This window comes from Passer domesticus, chromosome 11, assembly GCF_036417665.1.
Source record: "Passer domesticus isolate bPasDom1 chromosome 11, bPasDom1.hap1, whole genome shotgun sequence".
NCBI lineage: Eukaryota > Metazoa > Chordata > Aves > Passeriformes > Passeridae > Passer > Passer domesticus.
Genome location: NC_087484.1, coordinates 33,734,768 through 33,741,303, shown reverse-complemented (window position 1 = coordinate 33,741,303; position 6,536 = coordinate 33,734,768).

Below are 6,536 nucleotides of genomic sequence, written 5' to 3'. Positions count from 1 at the left end.
AGGAGTCTTTTCCAAGACACTTCTTTGGGAAGGTACTCTAGACAGCCACCCGGCACGACAAGTGGTGCCCAACGTGAGGCAGCAATGCTAAGGGCCCTGAGGCCCTGATGATCATTGATTGCCAGTGTACCAGACACGCTCCCCTTGGTAAGAAAGGAGAAGAGCTGAGCATCAGAGGCAGCAGAGACCGGGTCAAGACCAACAGCCCCATAAGTCTTTTTTTTAAAAGTGCTGTCAAGCTAGGACAATTTTATAAAGAAGACCCAGGTCTCATCCCCAAGAGCTTTCAGGCCAAGATTGCAGGAACCCCCAGTCCTAGTGTTGCATGGGGGAAAGTTTACAGGGACAAAGATAAAGAAGGGAACAATAATTACAAAGGAAGAACAGGACATTTATAAACATTTTAAAACATTTTTACATTCTTATGGGACAGAGTTTTCTAAATGGGATCTGAAAAGAATTGTTTGGTGGCTTTACAACACTTTTCCTGGTGCATCTGCAAGACTCCATATTTACCATCAACTTTTGGGACCTAGTTTGTGTGAAGAACACTCACTATGGCACCTGAATTGCTGCCCATATCCTCTGCCATCCAAGAGACCTTACACCATCATGCAGCACATCGAGGCCTCCTGCCTTTGGTCACGTCTCCCATAAAACCCCTTCTAGCTTCTGTGAAGCTCCCCTTATTCTGCCCCTCTCTGATTTTCCCATACCCTCCCCAGTCCCTGATCTGGAGTAGTGTTGGCCATGCCATCCCAGACCCTCCTTTTCAAGATGGTAATGGTCACACCACCTTGAAACTGTTTTCCAGCTCTTCACCTTCTCTTTCTGGCTCTGATCTCGCCTCTGGCTCTGCCTCTTCTCCCGAATGCACCACCTCTGGAGGCTCTGACCATTCCATCATAGGGCACGCCTCTTCTAGGGAAGATGGAACCAGAGACCCCGCTCTGGAAACCATTCTTTTTTTTACTCTGCCAAAATGGTGGCGCCCATAACCCCCCTACTGGACCCCAGACAACTTGCTACAGTTAACCAACATACAACATCAGGGCTTCTACTCCCTCTCCTGAGAGGGTCTCCCCCTTAGTTGCCTCCACCAGCACCATACAGCCCCTCTAAAGCCAGGCTGATCCATCAGACAGTTTGGGACATGTGTTCCAGTGTCGAGAGCCTCCTTGGAATGCGGCCATTGCCATCCGGACTCCCCAAAGAAACTTCATATTCAATGAATTTGTGCCTGCGCCAGTGACCACCGCCATGGATTGCAGTGGCAGGCATGTCCAGCATGCTGTGGCAAACTGCATTCAACAAAGTTTGACACCTAGAGCTCCCAAGCGCCGCCAGCAGAGGAGAAATCATCACCAAGCCTGCTCCAGACAGCAAATTAATGTAACTGTACAAGTTTTCTATAGAAATCATAACACTTCCCCTTTTATTCCTCCTTCCTGGTAAATATATTTTCAGTTGTATTTAGATAATTTTAAGTTTAACCAAGTTCTAGATCACCTTGAAGATGTGTTTGTTTGATTAACCTTTTACAGCTCCCCAGTCTTCATTAAAAAGGAGTAACTTGATTTAATAGTATTAATTGAAGTGATGTAAGCTATTCAATACCAGTACTATTATTTTGTTGGTTAAAGTTGATTTAGTTTTTACAGACTGTTATTATCTCTTTCAATTTTAATATATACAAAAATGTAAATAGTTCTCAACTAAAGTTACAAGAATTTAATATGACAGAAACAATCCTAACTCCCATTATTCATGTTAAATCTTTAAATGCCTCTATTTTAATTAATTGGAAAAATCGAGTTTTTAGAATGCACTCTTTATACCCTGTCTATTGTCCTTTCTGCAAGGAACCCCGCAGAAAGACAATATCATATTGTAAAAGTATGTGTCTGTCATAGGTTAAGAAGGAAGTGAGTTTTTTTGGGAAGCTGTGATTAAAGCAATCAGTGCTTAGATTTGAATATTGGCACTTAGCTTGGCCACTGAAGGTATGGAGTGCCTTTGAGAACACCAGGGGTGAAAAGAGCAGAGAACTCCTAAGAGAACTTTCTTGGTCCCAGTCCGTGAAGCAAGTCAGACCTTCCCTACCCAGCCAGGGCTGGGTGGGGGAGGCGAAGCCTTGCGGCTGGGTGAAGTAGGCTGGAGCTTCAGGCAAAGGAGGGGAGGTGAAGGCCTTGTAAGATGAAAAAGTGGAACAGCCCTGAAAAGCATTGAGCCACCCCCTACTCCCCAGGAGAGAGAGAGAGCCAGTGCCTGTGCTGCCTTAAAATTCAATATCACAGCCTGACAGCACAGCTGGCCAGAAGGAGAAGTAAGGGATGTGGCACAAAAAAAGTGCCCAGCAGCCGTGGGAGTTCTGATTGTAAGACAAGGAGTGATAGTATAGAATACTTGAAAGACTTAAAGGGAAGAGAAAGAGGAAAAAAAGGAAAAAGAAAAGAGAGACAGTGAGAGTGAGAAAAAAGGACTAGTTTACTTAGATTAACGGCATTAAGTTGAGAACAAAGAAATGAAAGAAAAGACTTTCCTTAAGTGTTACTTTGATTATTACCTTAAACTTATTTTCTTACCTATACCTTTCAATCTTTACATATGTCAAAATTATTTTCTTGTATGTACCCCTTTCATGTTTAATCTTTCCATTAAGATTCTTTATTGTCTGAAGTTTAGCTAAAATTATCAGTTCTATAATTGTCATTTACTTGTTAATAGTGTTTCACTGTTCATTCTTATGTCCCCGGGAATCCCTTTATGAGTTGTCCTAATGCCTCTAGAAGTTACCCCATAAGTATGAAGGAATTTAAGTTGAAGAGTATTCTGGGGCCATAACTTAAAGATTGTTCTCCTGTTTCTAAAAGAAATAAAAAAGGGGGAGTTGTTTTGTGCCCCCGCCCCAGGTGGCAGGGATTCTACCCAGACAGACAGCATGGGTTGAGGGGTGTGATTTAAAGAAGATTCCACCCCTCCACCCTGTGGGGCATGTCCCTGGAAGTCCGGAAAAAGGCATTCCACTCCATCTTGTCAAAGAAGGAACGGCTCCAGAATGTTCTTCCTTTCCTGTACCCCCATTGGTTTCAATTCTACTGCAATGTCCTCACCTTAGTTTTTTCCATTGGCTGTCCTCCTCGAGCCACCCATTTGCAGTCCCCTGCTCCTTCTGCTATTGGACCCTGACCCTAAATGCCACCCCTAGCCTGTCATATAAAACCCATGACTACCCCCTTGTTTCTTGTCTTGGTCGCTGGCACAATAAAGGATCGAGGCTTTTGCTAAAGCAAGAAGCATCCTGTTGCCTGCCTTTCCCTGTTGGTCATCGGTGCCTGCCTGAGGTCTGAGACTCCAGGGCCCAGGGGAGTTGTTGCAGCACAGTCCCCATCCCACTCAATTTGGAATTTTAGGAGGTGGCAGGCCATGGGGGGCCACAGGCCCCTGGGCTGGATGCAGGTCCCTGGACACGAACGCCAGCCGTTTTTCATGGGAAACAAAACTGACCAGGCCAGTTTGCTGATGTCCTTTCCAGGAGGTGCTTCCCACTGCCAGGGCAGCCTGAGCTTTAGGTGGTACCAGGTTGCCTCTGGGAGACATCCTGCGCCGTCTGGGATTTCAGGAGGCAGCAGACTAGTTGGGGCCACAGGCCTCTTGGCTGAATGCAGGCCATTTTCCATTGGAAACAAAACTCACCACCCCAGTTTCATGGTGTCACTTTGCAAGAGGCACTTGGCACTGCCAGGGCAGCCCGAGTTGGAGGTGCTGGCAGCTTGGGTTTGGGAGACATCCTGTGGCATTTGGGATTTTAGGAGGCAGCAGCCCACTTGGGGTCACAGGCCTCTGGACATGAATGCCAGTGGAGGAAAGATATAATGTTAAAAGCATGGCCCAGGCAATGCTCCTTTGACAAGTTCTGCCCTGAGCTTTCCTCAGGAAGATCTGAAATGTTCAATGTCACCAGCAAAAGCTCCTGCAATGGCTGCTCGCCATCAGAGCAGGGCTGTCAGCTGTGAAACAAGTGCTGCCACAAGCAGCAGCTTACCCAGGGCAGCAAATCAAGAGCTAGGAAGGAGCTGATCTGAAGGCCAAACTTCCTTAGCTCCTTCTAAAAGAGCTGGAACAGTTCCTCATTCCAGTGCGGTGGAATGCTGGGCACCACAGTTCTCGGTGAGAACTGGGCACAAGTTTTCTCTCACTGAGTGCTGTGATGGTTTCTGGAGGAGCTCTGGGCTTTTGTGCGTGCTGGCCACAATGAGGAGAGAAGGAATCAAGTGCACTGACACTCCTTTGCCTTGAGCATAACCCAGCCTGGACCAAACACACTGAAAGGTTTCCCCTGCCTCAAAATGGCAGGTCCACTGTTTGACAACTCAGGTTGATTTGGTGTCAAGGAATTTCCCTGAGAAATACTCAGTTTGTCTTCCTCTCTGCCTTTCCCTCAGCAGCCTTGGGGATGCTCCTATGTGAAGCCATCTGTCTCACAGAGTTTGAGACAACTTAAAACAGGATACTGTGCAATAAGTCGTCTCCTCTAAACTGTTCCAACAATCCCTTTCCAGCAATAGGAAATTATTACTAATAGATGAAAGTGGAAAAAAACCCCAACAGTTTATTAACAAACAGATCCCCCTATGACACGTGTTACAAGGTGGAGCCGGGATCTCTCTCAGGAAGAACAGGAGCTGTCATGGAGTAGTTCTAGCAGCTGATGAAAGCTCGGTGGCTTGTCTGGCATCGACTTTCTGCAAGTGGCAGAGCTCCATGGAACAGTCACAGCAGGTGAAGCTGCTGGGCTGGAGCTCCTCAGTGCCTTTTCTCCCTGGCGTGGCTCAGCTCACAGACTCTTGGGCTGGGAGCGGGGCTGTTCCACTTCTGCCAGCACCATGTCCCTGGGCTTGGACAAACAGTTTTCTGCTAGGAGAGCCCTGCACTCTGTTCCACATCTCTTTCAAAAAGGCCCAAACCAACTCCAAACAGTCAGTCTACAGCAGCTTTTCACAATGGGCTGCAAAAATCGAGGACTGCTGCAAGTGAGTGTTGGAAGGCTCTTGTCTTGCTCCTGCCAGCAGAATTCTCTGTGATTTTATGCAATTTTATTCAGATGCAACAGGAGAACTGAGGTTTTTTATTAAAATATTCCATAATGAGTAACAGGCCTCGGGAGCATGAGGTACAGAACTGACATGTGAAAGCATGAGCATATCCTCCAAAGTGGCCAGTTTAATTGTCCATTTTATTACTCTTCTATTTACTCTACACTAAGAAGGAAACGCAAGCTTTGCTTGGAGGCAAAGCAGGCATGGGATACACTAGGATCCCTCGCAGGCTCACCAGGGCTGGCAGTGACAAAGCAGGCAGACTGCTTCATTGAGAACCACTACAGAGCTACATCCCAATGCGCTTTTAAGTACTATGGTATTATTAAGAGCTCCTTTTCTGCATGAGATACAAAAAAGGAGGTCCCAAATGATCTTCATGCAAGCATGCAGTAAAGACCTGATCCTGCTATCCTAATGAGGCTTTTGCTTTGGCAATTACACTCTTCCCATTCATCTTTTGAGGCAAACACTTGTGGTTTTCCCCTACACCCTTGCAAGGCTGGCAGTTGCTGCTTCCCATTTCCTGTTCTTCCCTAGAGCCAGTACAGTGGCTGCTTTGAAACAAAAAGCCCTGAGATCTGGATAGCTTGAAGGAGCATGAAATGCTAATTGAGTGTTCCTGGTGGTCATACCCAGGTCTGCACTTCCCAGTGCTCTGAAGCAGCAGCAGAAGGACCGTGCATCATTCCTGTTGGTGGATGTTCATGTTTCTGGTGTGCAAGAGCAATGACTTTGAGGAGGGACAAAAATGCCCCAATTCAAACAGTGGCTGTGCAAGGAGATGTGAAGTTTCACTGCCTTTTCTAGGATATTTTAGAAAGATCTAAGAGAATATTGTGGCATTGAATAGGTCCCTAATTTTGTCTCCAGAGAAATCCCCAAAGGCCACATTCACTCTGCTGGTGATAGCAACCCCAGCAGCTCACGGGCTAGTTTTCCCTGCAACATGCCACCCTGCCTGGGCTTTACTAGGCCAGGACTAGACCCATAGCTAAGCAAACACATGCAGCCAGGTGACATAGAGTTTTTCTTTCAGAAGACCTAATTAACACAATCCCATGCCGTTTCTTCTGTAACATCAGTAGGTGGCAACCGTGAGAACTTTGCTGGCAAAAGGTTACATTTTGCACTGGGCCTAGAAGTGTTTTTCCCTAAGGCAAAGCAAAGTGAAATGTGAAGTTCAAAAGCTTCAAATGCCTATGAAAGGAAACTGCAGAATAATTTCTGGAAAGGCAGCATTGTCAATGATCATGCAGCCCAGCAACAGCTGGAGCTGCATCCAGAATTGCTTCTTCCAGCTGTGCAGGAATTCATTTCAGTGGCAAGCACTGTTCCATGATGAACAAATTGTCCCCTAGCTCTGGGCTGAATGGCACCCAGGCTGCAGTACAGATTTGAGGAACCCTTGTCACTTGTTATTGGCCTCCCAGTGCA